At 38.8% G+C, this 15,646-nt stretch overlaps 1 protein-coding gene across 2 annotated transcripts in view; it reads left to right on the forward strand.

The window, feature by feature from the left end:
* The window catches only part of LOC131927452 (allatostatin-A receptor-like), a 224,993-nt gene that overhangs the window by 125,165 nt on the left and 84,182 nt on the right, over positions 1-15,646 (forward strand). For both annotated transcript variants that reach the window (XM_059283139.1, XM_059283140.1), the window contains exon 4: positions 1,105-1,365. The gene's annotated coding sequence lies outside the window, so the exon portion shown is untranslated. The remainder of the gene's footprint in view (positions 1-1,104; positions 1,366-15,646) is intronic.

The raw sequence follows: 15,646 nt of genomic DNA on the forward strand, positions 1-15,646 counted from the left end.
CTGTTACCCACAAGAAAACCTTACTGTTACCCACAAGAGAACCTTACTGTTACCCACAAGAAAACCTTACTGAAATCTGGGCGACATTCCGGAAGTCACGTGGGTTGGCTCACACTTCCGGTCCGCCATTGCGTGTTTGCCGGTAATTTCATCCCATGCTCCACAAAAAATGGGAACAGGGCCATCAGATGCAATAATGTGCAGCAAATTGATTTCATTAATATTATAGCTATACATAGGCGGGGATGTCCGTTGTTATGGCTTTTAGAACGTCCACACACATTTATTCCTATGGATAGAAAAGTTAGGAGAAATAATTTACTTAAATCAACAAGGTTCAAGATCAAGGTCAATACTTAAATGTGATGTTGGGGGAGGGGGTTGGGTTAGCTTGTCGTCCCTCCAAGGACCGTTGACAAGAACATTCCAGGCATCTCTTTTCTGGGCTAGTATCTCCCATTGTCCCTAGGTTCTTCCTTACGCCATTTGGATTCCATGAGAGTGCCGCTGTGGGAGGTGTGTATGGGGGGTGTGGGGGTGGGGGGGGGGGGGAGTTGCTACCTCATACACCGACTATTTCTACCTTCAACGAAATGTTATGCCTATCGGTAGTAATGTACTGTCTTTGTGCAGGTGAAGTATGGTTCACCTGTTTCAGCACTATACCCAGCCGCCTTTATTTTCCCTAATGTGAGTCCGGTACACATCAGAGCACTCACACAACCCCGTGATCCGAACTCGATTCCTTCGGGTTAGCAGTCAAACGCTCTACCATTCGACTACACCGTCTTACGTATTTGTAGCTGAAACTTGAATCGTTTCTCATTTTAAAATTTGCCACAATGCCTTTCATCACGAGTAATTTACAACGAAATATACAAGCTAGGAGCCCGTCGATAGTTGTATTCAAAACCAAAGGGCACACAGTCTAGGTACTATGGATGTTCATAATTGACCCGTTGGTTGTATAACAACTTTTTTATATTGGTGATCACATACAGCCTTGAGTACTGTAGCTCTATAAAACAAGTTTGTTTACATAGCTTCCAATATTTTTATGTTCAACTTCCGGCTTGATTACATATTTTGTTGTTTACTATTCAGGTTGCCTGAGTGGACGGCCAGTAGTACAACCATTTGTGGTACCAGTGGACGGGCAGTGGTGCAACCATTTGTTGTAGGAGTGAACGGCCAACGGTACACCCTTCGTGGTCTGAGTGACCGGCCAGCAATAGAACCACTCGTTATATCAATGGACGGCCTGAAGTAAAACCTGAATTTATTGGACGATACTAAGGTCAATTACGTCACACATAATGAGATAAGGAGTAAAGAAGTCCAACAAGAAGCGGATGTTAGCTCAAGGTAAGTCAGAATGAAACGTCTAATCTAAACTTACACTGCTTTCCTTTCTTTCGTTTTATTGTCTTATGTATTGAATTAAATGTCATATATATATATATATATATATATATATATATATATATATATATATATATATATATATATATATATATATATATATATATATATATATATAAATGGAAAAAGGAGATAGACAGCGACTAGTTGCTATTAATACCACCGTCCGTTAAGTTATGAAGAAAGTTTGAAGCAGACGATTTGACGCACTGTTTTGCCGAGTGAGCTAAAATTGATACATTAAGTGAATCAATTCAGATGTCACATTGAGCCATGGTCTGGTCGAAGAATTTTTGGATGAAATTATTTCAAATTTTGACACGGCGCTTGTTGTTTTTCGATGTTTACGTCCTACTACTTGGGTTAATTTTATTGTTTTTCGTTACTGCTTGGGTTAATTTTGTTGTTTTGATTTATCGACTTTTATTATTAAAATACGTCTGTTATTTTTTAAAATATTCAAGCCTGCATTAATATAAAAGTATTTATATTACATCGAACTAAGTAGACATCACAATATGAAATAAGTACAGCATTAAATCTAGTTCCTCCTACCGGCATCCATGTAGACCTTGCTTTCTTTTATTAGAGTTCTAGTTTTAAAATATGCTCTCTACATAACAGAACATACTTGTTACAGTATTTCTGTCTTTCAGAACTTTATAAAAATGAAAAATAAAAATGTCTTATTCCTTCTCCCAACAGAAAAATAATACCACTAGTAATACTAAAATAATAATCCCTTCTTTTTCATGAAATCCTTTCAATATTTATTTTCAGAAGTTGATTACATTTTTTTAGTCGTCCGTTCTTGTTTGGTGTAATGATTTTCTATCTAAATGTGAGGTTTAAGAAAAGTACAAAGTCCGACTATTTTCTGTTTGATTATCAAATCTGGAGCAGTAAAGTTCGAAACATCTGTCTGTACTATACAACTAAGCAGTGTAGTTTCAGCTGGGGAATCCCTTGGACAAACGGGAGATAATCCACACGATCTATACAGAGTTATCTATAGATAATTCGTGATCAATGAAAATCGTTAATACCCAATGATGAAAAGATCTTTCTGACCAGACACAATGTAACTATTGTATGCCTTGTTTAGAATTTTTACTAGGTACTAACTTATGAAGAAAAAAATATATTTTGTCCACATATTTTTTTAAAATTCGTTAGTTTGTGTACAATTTAAAAAAAAATGTTTATACTTTTGAGGAATCGTGTTCCTTTGATTTGGAGTTTTTGAAAAGTCTGTAGACACCGAAATAAAAAACAAAAACACGAGAGTAGTATTGAAATAGGGGATGGCGTGGCCTAGCGGTAGAGCGCTAGAATGTTAAATTGGAAAGTCTCAAGTTCGAATCCAGGTTCAACTTACAGACCGTCTCTAAGTCCACCCAGCTCTGGTAGATACCTAACTCACGTTAGAGAAAGTAAAGGTGGCTGGGCACAGTGCTGACCACACTATCTCTTCATATGCCGAGGTCACAGAAACAAGTGAACTCTACTTCACTTGCCCCATGGACCGTCAGGTTCGAATGGGAACTTTAGTTTTTGTGTAAAAATGACTGCATACAAATAATTGTGTATGTGAATTTAAAAAAACGTTGCAACTAAAAACAATTGATTAATAGGCATAAAATATATTAATTTTTCTTTAATTAGCTTTAAATGTATCTAAAATATTCAATCGTTCAAGATCAATATTTTAAAAAATATATTTAAAGTGTGCTCGACAAAATCTAACCGAATTCACTAACTTGACCTCCTGGATAAGGAAGTTAAGCCCCCCCCCCCCCGATCCTACTCATACCCCACCCCTGTCTGAAAGGCCGTTTGATCAAAGTGCTGACCGCTGTCAATCAATAGGATACTGTTTTCTCTCTCGCCCATACCGTCACCGACAAAATTAGCCACAGGCGGGGGAACTTACGAGATAGCATCCATTCATTGTCCTGGGTCCCGCCACAAGTACGTAGTCAGTGGAGTCTCCGGGAATGGATTTCTGACGATCTTAGAAGCGTGTGGGGGGTGTCGGGGGTGTCGGGTAAAGGTGTGTGAAAGGTGTTTTAGTGCTGGGGGAGGGGGGGGGGGTAGTAGGGACGGAGGGTTGAGGAAGTTGGTTAATGACGTCAGAATGACGTATTGATCGTATATGTCAGTGTGTGACGTAAGGAGGGTGGTTAATTACGTCTGATACTATGTGTCGTAATAACAATCAAATCATCAAATTAGTATGTGTAGGTCTTCATTGGACTTTTTTACTTTCTCGTAAATACGAAGTATAGAGAAAGTATTGTAATCGTGCACAAAAATCACTTGAAATTTTAACAATTTTCACCGTATTACACCTCAGTCCTTCATCACATCCGAAGTATAGAGGACTTATTTTAATCGGGCAAAAATTATCAATCCAGATTTATCAAAATTAAGAGGTTTTATGCGTAATCCAGTCTGAAAAACTGGGCTTTGCAATTCTGTCCGTATGTCTGTGTGTCTGTGTGTGTGTCCGTGTGTAAACACGATTACTTGAGTACCGTTATAGCTAGGTTGATGAAATTTCATATATAAGTATTTTATCAAAATCGTAGATCCGTATCAACTTTTGAGCGATTTCCGATAACCGGAAGTGGTACTTTTCCTACTTTGAATTTTTCAAAAGCCTATAACTTGAGTACTATTTCAGATAGATAAATGAAATTTCACATGTAAGTAAAAGATCTAATTCTCTACCTTCTGTTAAATTTTGAGTAATTTCCGTTGACCGGAAGTAGTAATTTACGCTACTTCCGATTTCTCAAAAAACTAATGTAAATTTTTAAAGTACTAATAATATTGCGCGCTATTGTACACTTTTTTATTTGGCGTTCACTAGTTCACTTGGCGTGCAATTATTTTGTCTACGAGATTTTAATCTATTTTTAAAACTTTAAGTATTTAAAATGGATTAAAAATCATGTCAATAGCCCGAGTTCCCATCCCCTGTTGTTTTATATAAGAATATTCGAGAAAGTTTAGGGGAGATCACTCCCGGTTTATTAAAAGTGAAATTTATTTCGAATATTTGCAAGGAGACGCACTAAGAATAATTCGTAATTAAAGTGCTCTAAGACAATGGGAGAGTGGGGGTCGTCGAGATCGGGTCTGTAATGCTCACGGCTGCTAAAACCCGAAAAGTACAGAGGTTCTATAGCTGGGGCCAGCAAACCATCTAGGAGAGAAAACTCCAACATCAGTAAAGGTCACCGGCCAGGGCGCAAGAGTTCCTATATGAGCTTCAACGGTCAAGGCCACCTAGATGTAGGCTTCTGGCTGTGGTCAGGCATGGAGAGGGGTGGGCGCAGCCATACGACACATAGCCATAGACACACTACACATATATGTGGTGCCCCAACGACCCGCAAAGGCTAAAGGTTAAAGGTTTATTTTTATGGCCATAGAGTTTTTGGTAGGGATGTACCCGTGACGTTACTATGTTATGACGTACCGGGGTCAGTGACGCAAGTGTCAGTATGGCACACACAGACACGGGAGATGACACGTCACTGCAACACATACCAACTAGACAGTGTTGTCAGTGTCATCATGTCCGGCTAACGACATCAGTGATGATTAAACACCAATCAGCCTTAATTACCAACGCGACGTGTAGAGACTGCTGTGAACGCGAACATCACGTGACTTGTTCAGAGGGTAGCGAAGATTCTCCGGGTGTACACGGTTTCGCTTTTAGCACAGACTTCAAGTAAAGAGTTAAGTGCAAGACATGGACTACATGTTCTCCCGATAATCGGGATCTAAAAATGTTTTCATTTTACTCGAGCAAGAAATCATTTTTTACAATTACCTCAATATTTAAACTATTCAAGCTAAAACTTATTGTTAATTGTAGTTTAACAGTTAATATTGAATGAGGATTCACTAATTATTTAAGATATTGCTGACAACATTCTTAAATTTAACATATGGATAATCCGTATGTTATCGGATCTATCGTTAATCACCACAGTTAACTAGGATTAGTGTTTAAAGTTTGACGTATCAAAGCCCGCTTTCGTGTATGATCAAATTATCTCTAAACCGGACGGGAGACAACTACTAGACTAAGTAAGCTCTAATGAAGTCTGTAAAACAAAGTTATCCCCACTTTAATCCCGGATTAGCTACCTAATTTCTTAGGATTTGCCATGCTGCAAATCTGCAATAGATTATCACCCCTCTTCTCTCTCCACCCACCCCTACCTGACAACCTACAATGGATTATCCCCCCCCCCTCTTCTCTTCTCTTATTTTTTCCTAACCCATCCTAAAAATCTGCAGTGAATTATCCCTCTCTTTTCTTACCTTCCCCCAATCCTAACTGATAATCAACAATGAATTATCGTCCCTCTTCCAACCCTCCCACCCCTCAACCTGAGAATCGACAATGAATTATCGCTCCTCACCACCCCCCACCCTCCATCGATTCCACCATAACGTTACTGCCACGAATAAAAACACCCCGGAAGTTACCATTCGCTGCAAAACGCACCCCCCCCCCTTCCCCACCCTCCCGTTTTTCATGAGATATTTAGTATTCCAGTTTTTCCTCATTCCCATCCACCCCACTACGAACAAACCGGAAACCACTACAGATCGTCCGATAGCGCGAAATACTCGCCCCCATTCCAACGCAAAGCCCGACTTGAGCGCCGGGGGAAAAGTGATTCCTGTTTTTTTATTTACCCGTGAAAAACAAGCGTTTAGATTAAAGTCTTTTAAATGTTAGAATCTGAATATTCATGAGCTGGATGTTTGCGAACCAGTGTGAGCTGACAAACGGGAACAACTGTGCGCAAAAACTGGAATCAAAGTCTGCAAACACAAGTGCTTCGTTTGAACGTAGGAAAGTTTTTTTTTTAAATACGGATTGGGGACACGCATAATTAAAACTAATCTACAAAATAAGCAAAGGGATTTGTTAAAAGTTGGGAAAGACGATAGTATTTGGTGGGGAAAAAAAGTTAACTTTTCTAGATTGTTAAAAAAAATTCCGTCATTCGGTAACGGTGGTTTAGTCTGTAGAGGATGCGACAATCGGAAGAAGTTGAAATAGAAGATGAGAATCAGTTGAAACTGTGGACGGTTTTTATAGTTTAGGGGAGGGGAAGTTTGGGTGGGAAGGTCTAAATTTATTCGGGCTGGGTGGGGGAGGGGTAAAGGACTAAATGTACTGAGAATCGGGTAAATGACTAGGGCTGGGTGGGGAGGGGTGGAGGACTAAATGTACTGAACATGGGGTAAATGACTCGGGCTGGGTGGGTGAGGGGTGGAGGAGACTAACATGTACTGATAATATGTTGAATGATCTGAGCTGGGTGGGGGTGGGGGGGGGGGTAGAGGACTAAGGTGTACTGAGAATCGGTTTGATGGCCTCGTATATAAGGCGAAACTATATGCTGTTATTGTTATAGTTATTTTGATCTGTGCGAGTAGAGCGCCATTTTGTTTTAGTTTTGAGCCTCGGGGGGGGGGGGGGGGGTGGGAGGGAGGAGAAAAAGTTTTATTTTCTGGTCTAGATGGACCATGTTAAAACATAACATGTTTCTTTTTTTTATATAGGCTACATTTGATTGATTAAAATAAATGTGCTCGGTAACCTGCCTTATACGGCTAGGGAAAGATGCCCCTTCATTTAACCAAATGGTGTGGGGAGGTGGGTTAGGGTCAAATGGGTCCGGAAAGGGTGCATTAGTGTAGCCTCGCTTCTCGTCTAATATTGTGTTCTCAGTCAATCTATAAGCAGACTCATGTAATGGACATCTTTTGTCGTGTGTCCCCTTGTCGTGTTTTCTTTTGTCGCGTGTCTTCTTGTTGTGTGTCCTCTTGTCGTATGCCCTCTTGTTGTGCGTCCATATGTTGTGTGTCGTGTGTCCTCTTGTCGTGCGTCCTCAAGTGTCAACCTATGTCAGTGTATGTCCTTCTCCCGTGTCCTCTAAAACACTTCGATGCACACTCGTGTCCTAGCATGTCCTCTTGACGTCCTGTCATGTCACAACTCATGTCCTTTATTGTCCTCACGTCACTCTGACGCCTTCATCTCCCATCGACCATCGCCTACACCACACACAACAAAAACTCTTTGTTTCACATTCGATGAATAAATTTGCATAAATTATCAAACTCACGTAAGTCAAGCTCTTGATTTCCTGTTACATCAAGCTTCATTCATTGATAACAATAGAAGATCAAACAGCCACTTCCACCCCGTGACGTCACATTCTTGACTATTCACTGACTTTTGTCTTTTGAACTGAAACGCGTGCATTTTGTTCAACTTTAATCTCAAAGGGAGAGAACAAAACCTGACTAAAATATTATACAACTTTGTGGATGCGTAAGCTGTTGGAAAGGGGGGGGGGGGAGAATAAAGGAGGCATTTGACGTATGTTATACCAACACACGTGACAATAATATGACGTCATAACTATGACCTTGGTATCTTTTTAAAAATAACTTTGTGAACGACTTTACGACTTTGATTGCTCTTCTTGTTACAATAATGATGTTCTAATTGACATAATGAATTCGTCTTATTACAATAGTAATGTGCTAATTGACATAATAAATTCAACTTGTTATAATAATAATGTGCTAATTGACATGATAAATTCATCTTGTTACAATAATAATTTCTCGATGTATCTGACAGAAAGCGTCCGTTAAAATAAGTTTTTAAGAACATAACATTGTTTAAACGAAAACATAAATATACAAATATGCGCATACATCCATTCCTAATACATAAAACATAGAGCAAGAGATTTTATTCTAATTGCTGTGTTAAATTTTTTGTAGATTATGCAATTCAGTTTTAAAATAGGCAATGGGCAGAGATAAGAGAGATAAATGAGTTGGTTTTTTCTTCATTTTATTAGGGCTGGTTTGAAAATTTATTGTAATTATATTATTTTTTTTAGAAATATTGAAACGGCCAAATTGTAGCCAAAAAGGGGCTTGATAATAGGGTGGAGGGAACACTTCAAACTTTAGGGGAAGGGGGCGCCACTTAAAATACCGTGAAGTCGTACACATATATATATATATTTATTTATTTATTTATTTATTTATTTATTTATTTATTTATTTATTTATTTATTTATTTATTTATTTATTTATTTATTTATTTATTTATTTATTTATTTATTTATTTATTTTGATATAGATTTATTTATGTATTAATATTCGTCCGGGGTAAGGGGCTAAGTGGGGGGAGGGGACAGTGCCACCCCCGATGAGATGCCTTAAAGAAACTCTGCCAGCTTTAGCTATTGAAGCGTGGGGTGGGGAGGGGTGATTTGTTCTAATTATTTTTTCAAGTTCCACGATCACTGCCTCGCGTGGATTACCGCCCCTTTAATTAATTAAAAAATGGCCACAATTAAGATGATGGAGAGCCACAGTTGTAAAACAAACGTGGAGGTTTGATCTCCAGTTGGGAGTGATTGATTGCATGATTGATTGTAACAAATCCAATCACTCAATTACACATCGATCAATCCGTTTCTAGCAGTCTGGTTTTTGCCTCTGTCAGGGTGTGTCGTGACAATAATTAATTACTAATTTATGTGACGTTTTAGGGTTATTCCATTCTATTAAAAGAGATATGTTCTTAACCACACATCTATTGAGACCTATGTGTGATTTTTTTTGTGATTTCCATGATTGCTCTAAGAAAATCCAAAGGGTTTTGTAATGTATGTTGCAATATTATGTAAGAGTAAAATGTAGTTTGTAGTAAAAAAAAATATGTTTACATACAAAAGTGAATTTATAGCTTGTTTACAAAGGCACTATCTAATGAAATGTTGACCAAAACTTGCCCCGGCTACATTTAGCAAACACTAGTCAGGCTTATCGCCCATTAGTCTTCTGCTCGAATTATCTCCCTTAATTTCGTCTTAGACAAAGGTAATTGATGCTTGTATTTTAGTTTCCTCAAGAAACATTTTGTGGCACCGGATTTGCATTTTTCTTGCAGGAAAGATTATTTTACTTCCCGGTGACAAAAATTGTCCTAGGCTTAATAAAACTAAAATTGTAATTGTAATTTGTAATTGTAAAATCCTAAATGCATGGCAAATACTAGTTTTTAAATTAAAAGTCCTCAAACAAACAAAAATTATCTTCAATTTTTAAAACATTAAAAAAATATATATATATTAAATGTCTTCCTCCTTTTTTCACGATATTCACCACATACAAGCTCAAATATAAAAAAAAAAACATTACCAGATACAACTATAGCAGATGAGGATTAAGCTGGGGGTGGGGGTGTGGAGGCGGGTTGGAGGTGGGGTGGAGGAGGAGGCTTTTTTTAAATGATGTGTTACACGGGTGTAAGCGGGAGGATAGGACATTCGATCAATCACGAACTTGAACTTCGATTCCGGAGATGAGGAGATTTTGACGATTTTACTCACTATTTATTTTATATATATATATATATATATATATATATATATATATATATATATATATATATATATATATATATATATATATATATATATATATATATATATATATATATATATATATATATATATATATATATATATATATATGTGTGTGTGTGTGTGTGTGTGTGTGTGTTAGTGTGTTCAGCCCTAAATACCCAGCTGCAGACGGGGTGTTTTCCTACACTAACCTCCCATGTTTCACAACAATGTCTAAAAATAACTTCCGCTTGTTGTTGATTTTTTGTTTGTTGTGCACTTGTTCCCACAATACACCTCTCAGAAGTGTGAGTTCCTGTAACAAGCGCAGGTGCTTCCCCGCCTGTCTTCCCGCAGGTACCTGTACAGTCCGCCTCAGGTTTCACCACTTATTTGTTTATCTACATCTCCTGGTTCGAGTTGTCGCACCTGTCCGTGTCCCACCTATCAGCGCCGCCCCTGACTGTCTGGGACTTAAGGGTGGGGGTGGGAGGAGAAAGAGCGTAGATTATTCTTAACTCGACAAACATCTAGGCCCATGGAACCGTCGAGTTTTCTCACAGCTCACCTAGCCACTTACGTGTAGCCTCTACCCCCACTTACGTGTAGCCTCTACCCCCACTTACGTGTAGCCTCTACCCCCACTTACGTGTAGCCTCTACCCCCACTTACGTGTAGCCTCTACCCTCACTTACGTGTAGCCTCTACCCCCACTTACGTGTAGCCTCTACCCCCACTTACGTGTAGCCTCTACCCCCACTTACGTGTAGCCTCTACCCTCACTTACGTGTAGCCTCTACCCCCACTTACGTGTAGCCTCTACCCCCACTTACGTGTAGCCTCTACCCCCACTTACGTGTAGCCTCTACCCCCACTTACGTGTAGCCTCTACCCTCACTTACGTGTAGCCTCTACCCCCACTTACGTGTAGCCTCTACCCCCACTTACGTGTAGCCTCTACCCCCACTTACGTGTAGCCTCTACCCCCACTTACGTGTAGCCTCTACCCTCACTTACGTGTAGCCTCTACCCCCACTTACGTGTAGCCTCTACCCTCACTTACGTGTAGCCTCTACCCCCACTTACGTGTAGCCTCTACCCTCACTAACGTGTAGCCTCTACCCCCACTTACGTGTAGCCTCTACCCCCACTTACGTGTAGCCTCTACCCCCACTTACGTGTAGCCTCTACCCCCACTTACGTGTAGCCTCTACCCCCACTTACGTGTAGCCTCTACCCCCACTTACGTGTAGCCTCTACCCCCACTTACGTGTAGCCTCTACCCCCACTTACGTGTAGCCTCTACCCCCACTTACGTGTAGCCTCTACCCCCACTTACGTGTAGCCTCTACCCTCACTTACGTGTAGCCTCTACCCCCACTTACGTGTAGCCTCTACCCCCACTTACGTGTAGCCTCTACCCCCACTTACGTGTAGCCTCTACCCTCTCTAACGTGTAGCCTCTACCCCCACTAACGTGTAGCCTCTACCCCCACTTACGTGTAGCCTCTACCCCCACTTACGTGTAGCCTCTACCCCCACTTACGTGTAGCCTCTACCCCCACTTACGTGTAGCCTCTACCCCCACTTACGTGTAGCCTCTACCCCCACGTACGTGTAGCCTCTACCCCCAATTACGTGTAGCCTCTACCCCCACTTACGTGTAGCCTCTATCCCCACTTACGTATAGCCTCTACCCCCACTAACGTTTAGCCTCTACCCCCACTTACGTGTAGCCTCTACCCCCACTTAGTATAGCCTCTACCCCCACTTACGTGTAGCCTCTACCCCCACTTACGTGTAGCCTCTACCCCCACTTACGTGTAGCCTCTACCCCCACTTACGTGTAGCCTCTACCCCCACTTACGTGTAGCCTCTACCCCCACTTACGTGTAGCCTCTACCCCCACTTACGTGTAGCCTCTACCCCCACTTACGTGTAGCCTCTACCCCCACTTACGTGTAGCCTCTATCCTCAGACAATGTTCGCACTCCGCAGCTCCTCGGGACAGCTTTGACGTTGTTATGTACGGAGCTGACGGAGAACGGAAAAAAATTTACACCCAAAAATATTTGCTAATACATCAGTTTGCTGTTTACTTATCTCTGCTAGTTGGTTAGTTTAAAAAGGTTTATGTGATTTTAACATACAAGTTAGGATATGACCACACATTAATTTATATTACATAGATGTTCGTTAATCGAGGCAGATTAGTCATACATTAATTAAGTTCTAAAATCGAGGCATAAAAACCATGCTTCAGAACTTTACATTAGGTTAGTCATACGATAGAACATGTAATCACATACCTTGTTTAGGACATTACCTTGTGTGTTCGTTAATCGAGGCAGATTAGTCATACATTACGACATTTAAGTTCGAAAATCGAGGCATAAAGCCTTGCTTCAGAACTTTACATCACGCTAGTCATACAGTAGAGCATTTAATCACATGCACATATACCTTGTTTAGAACATTACATTGTGTTTTCGTTAATCAACATTACATTGTGTGTTCGTTAATCGAGGCAGGTTAACTTTGCTGTATGAAATCAAATTAAATGTTCGCGAATGAACCATGTAAGCCTACTTTAAAATGTCAACACATATGTGATCAACTAGGCACGTTAGCCTTGCTTTACAATTTTCCATCAGGCGTTCGACGCTCAAATTATTCTTACATCATATATTTAATACGACACTTATTCATAATTTAATGCATGTTAAACATAAAGAAAAGCTTAACAGCATCTTAAAGTGCATTGAAAACGTCAGCTTAAAATGCAGAAATATGTATTTTTGGAACGAACTCTGTCAATCACACAAACGACGAGCATCCTGTAAAGTACAGAACGATTTATCTCCCTTCACTCTGTAAGATTGCGTTTTGTCTACTGTGGAGTTATTGTTTCATGATTTTATGTTCATCTGGTCGGTTCAGTTTTGCTTCAGGATTCTGTATCGTTAAGTGAAGTATTGAAGTTGTAGTGTCAAGTGATAGTGTTTCATGTCCTTCTAAATTGTGGAGTGTGGTCTCGCGTTTGTGAGAGTGATGGGAACACGAAGGGTTTAGAGTTCGAATCCTGATGAGGCCATGATTAAAACTAAAAGTTTTAGATCGTCAAAACACAAACCTACTCAGCTGTTATTAGTACTCGTCATTATTTGGAAGGGACTAAATGCATTGGGGTAGTAATCTGACCGCTTTCATTGAATTTAGCGAATTCTAACTCACGCACTCTGTTGATGAAATTTTACGACAGCCAAACTATGTCTTAGATTTATTGGCATAGTTTTTGAAAATATTATGCCAACAACAATATAATTATTATTGAAAGATATTGCCAATTAAAAAAAAACAACTACGCCCACCGAATTATCACCTTGTATTACCCTGGCAAGATTTTCCTGCGCATGCGCACCTAATTATCCATCCCATCAATCCCAGACCAGTGTTTCCCATATGCACCCCATTCCCCACACTTACCCCGACATTTACAGCCCATAGATTCCAAACTTCCATTTTTTTAAACTTCCTGGAAAACACACTCCACCGCAAGATATAAATTATTTTTACGCCGCTGAAATCATCAAAGTGTAATCAAAACGTTTTTTTTAAACGATAAAAATATATTTGTTTTTGTTTCGTGGTTTTTGTTTCCTCGTTACTCAAACTTTTTATATCAGTTTTGAATTTTTTACCGCTGGTCTGCCCGTCAGAGTGACACCACGAATTTTGCGCTTAGCGCGATCAATAATCTAGCTAAAAAAAAACACAATGCTCAACAATATACAGGACGCTATTGTGTACATAGCAATTAAGGTCTAAATTTCTCCTCGCAAATTTAGACACGAAATGTTCCTCAACAACTTTGTGATGAGAATTTCTAAATAATAATTTCGGTGAAATTTCCGCTTAAATCATCCCTTTTGGGGCGCCATCTTTTAACTCCGAAAAATCCTTTTATAAGGTAATCTTTTTAACTCCAAAATCGTCTATTTTTAAAACTAACATACATTCTTCATCGTTTAATTTCCTGTTTATTTATAATGGATATTACTATTTTTACCGATCCTAAATCCTAGAACCCATTGGCATTCACCGGGGAAAAAATGTCTTACTTTTATAATAACCTTCTACTCCGGAAATCGCCGTTTTTTTTTTAAAATAAATTCCCGGACATCTTTTACCGGATGTAATTTTTACCGGACATCATTCTTTGTCATTAGGCAAGTGTCCTTTACTGGTGATTTGGTTACGTCACCAGAGGGCACTCTCTTGCATTAACGCACCAAAAAAGGTGTGCTAGGTGTTTATACAACGTGAAAACTTAAAAGCTCTTGATTCTAAGGCGAGGGGTTTTTACCCTCTCATACCCCGGGGGTTGGGCATTTGCATTTTGTTGTGCGTATTTCACAGGGAGACACATCCAGTGGCATCATTGTTACTTGTCAAGCTTTAGATGGGTCACCTGCTTGTGTTGATGAAAAGAGCGCGAGGAAATGTTATCGGGTGCTTTGTTCTGCGTGGCTGTGTTTAAAGAGTGTTTAGTGTTCGAAAAATAAGAGTTTTAGTTTGTTCAGTGTTTAAAATAACAGTATCAGCTTTTTAAAAGATGTGTTAACTCGGTGTTTAAATTTATAAAAAATATTCGTGGGCTAGTTAAGGATTCAAAGAACGTGAAAATAAAAACACTTTGCAAATTTACTAATTATATAAAAATATGGAAAGTTTAAAAATGGTGGGTAATACGGTATAAAATGTTATAATTTGCAAAAGTTAATGGAAAAAAACTATATTAATTTAAAGTGTTAAAAATTATAAATTAATTAAAATCCTCCATGTTCATTCAAATGAAAATTCGATCTTTGACAGTTAAACCTTTAAGGTAAGATAGAAAACTTTACACGTAGACACATTATTCACTTTTTCTGACGAATAATTTTGCTACAATAAAACTAGCAAATTTTGTTTACCTACCTGTAACATTTGTCTAGTAAAATATTATCCTGTACTTTTTAATTAGGTAAACAAGATTTTTTTTTTTAAAATCACTAATATATTTTAACCTTATAATAAATTAATTAGTAAATTTAGAATGCAAGTCGCAAGACTTTTAAAAAAAAAATACTCGTATAAGTCTTTATAAACTAATTATAATTGCTTTTAATTGTTTGTCATTTCATATCAAATCACGATTAAAATGTCACACAAAACGTTAACTAAACGATGCTAATCACGTGAGAACTGTGAAGCTGAACTAGAGCTCTATGAAATAGGCTTGAGTGTGTGGGTGTGAATTATCTGTTTTAAAATATTAACAATTGTTTTGGCACGTTTTACGAATGCCAGTAAGGGTACCTATCTATATTATTTATTTACTCTATCCTATCCATACCACTGAACCCCCAATAAGCCAAAATCTTATCAATAAGTTCAACCAAAACTGATGACAAAATCTTTACTTTAATAAGGATAGCCTTTACCATAATCTTAATTATAACCCCATCTGCGATATCGGAGTAAAAATAAATACATATTCGATACCATATCGTTCCTTCCTTGTTCTTTAAAGAACGTCGATTCTAATTTCTAAAGCATTAACGTGGTTTGTATCGATACTTTAATTACCATCGATTCCTTTTCACCTCACCCCTTATCAACGTTCCTTCGCTAATTCATCTACACCTTAAATAAAAAATCATCCCACATTTACGTCTCATTTTATTTCCGTGCCCCCGTTTCCG

Source organism: Physella acuta, unplaced genomic scaffold, assembly GCF_028476545.2.
Source record: "Physella acuta isolate Inbredline_101_S28 unplaced genomic scaffold, ASM2847654v3 ptg001402l, whole genome shotgun sequence".
NCBI classification, from domain to species: Eukaryota; Metazoa; Mollusca; class Gastropoda; family Physidae; genus Physella; species Physella acuta.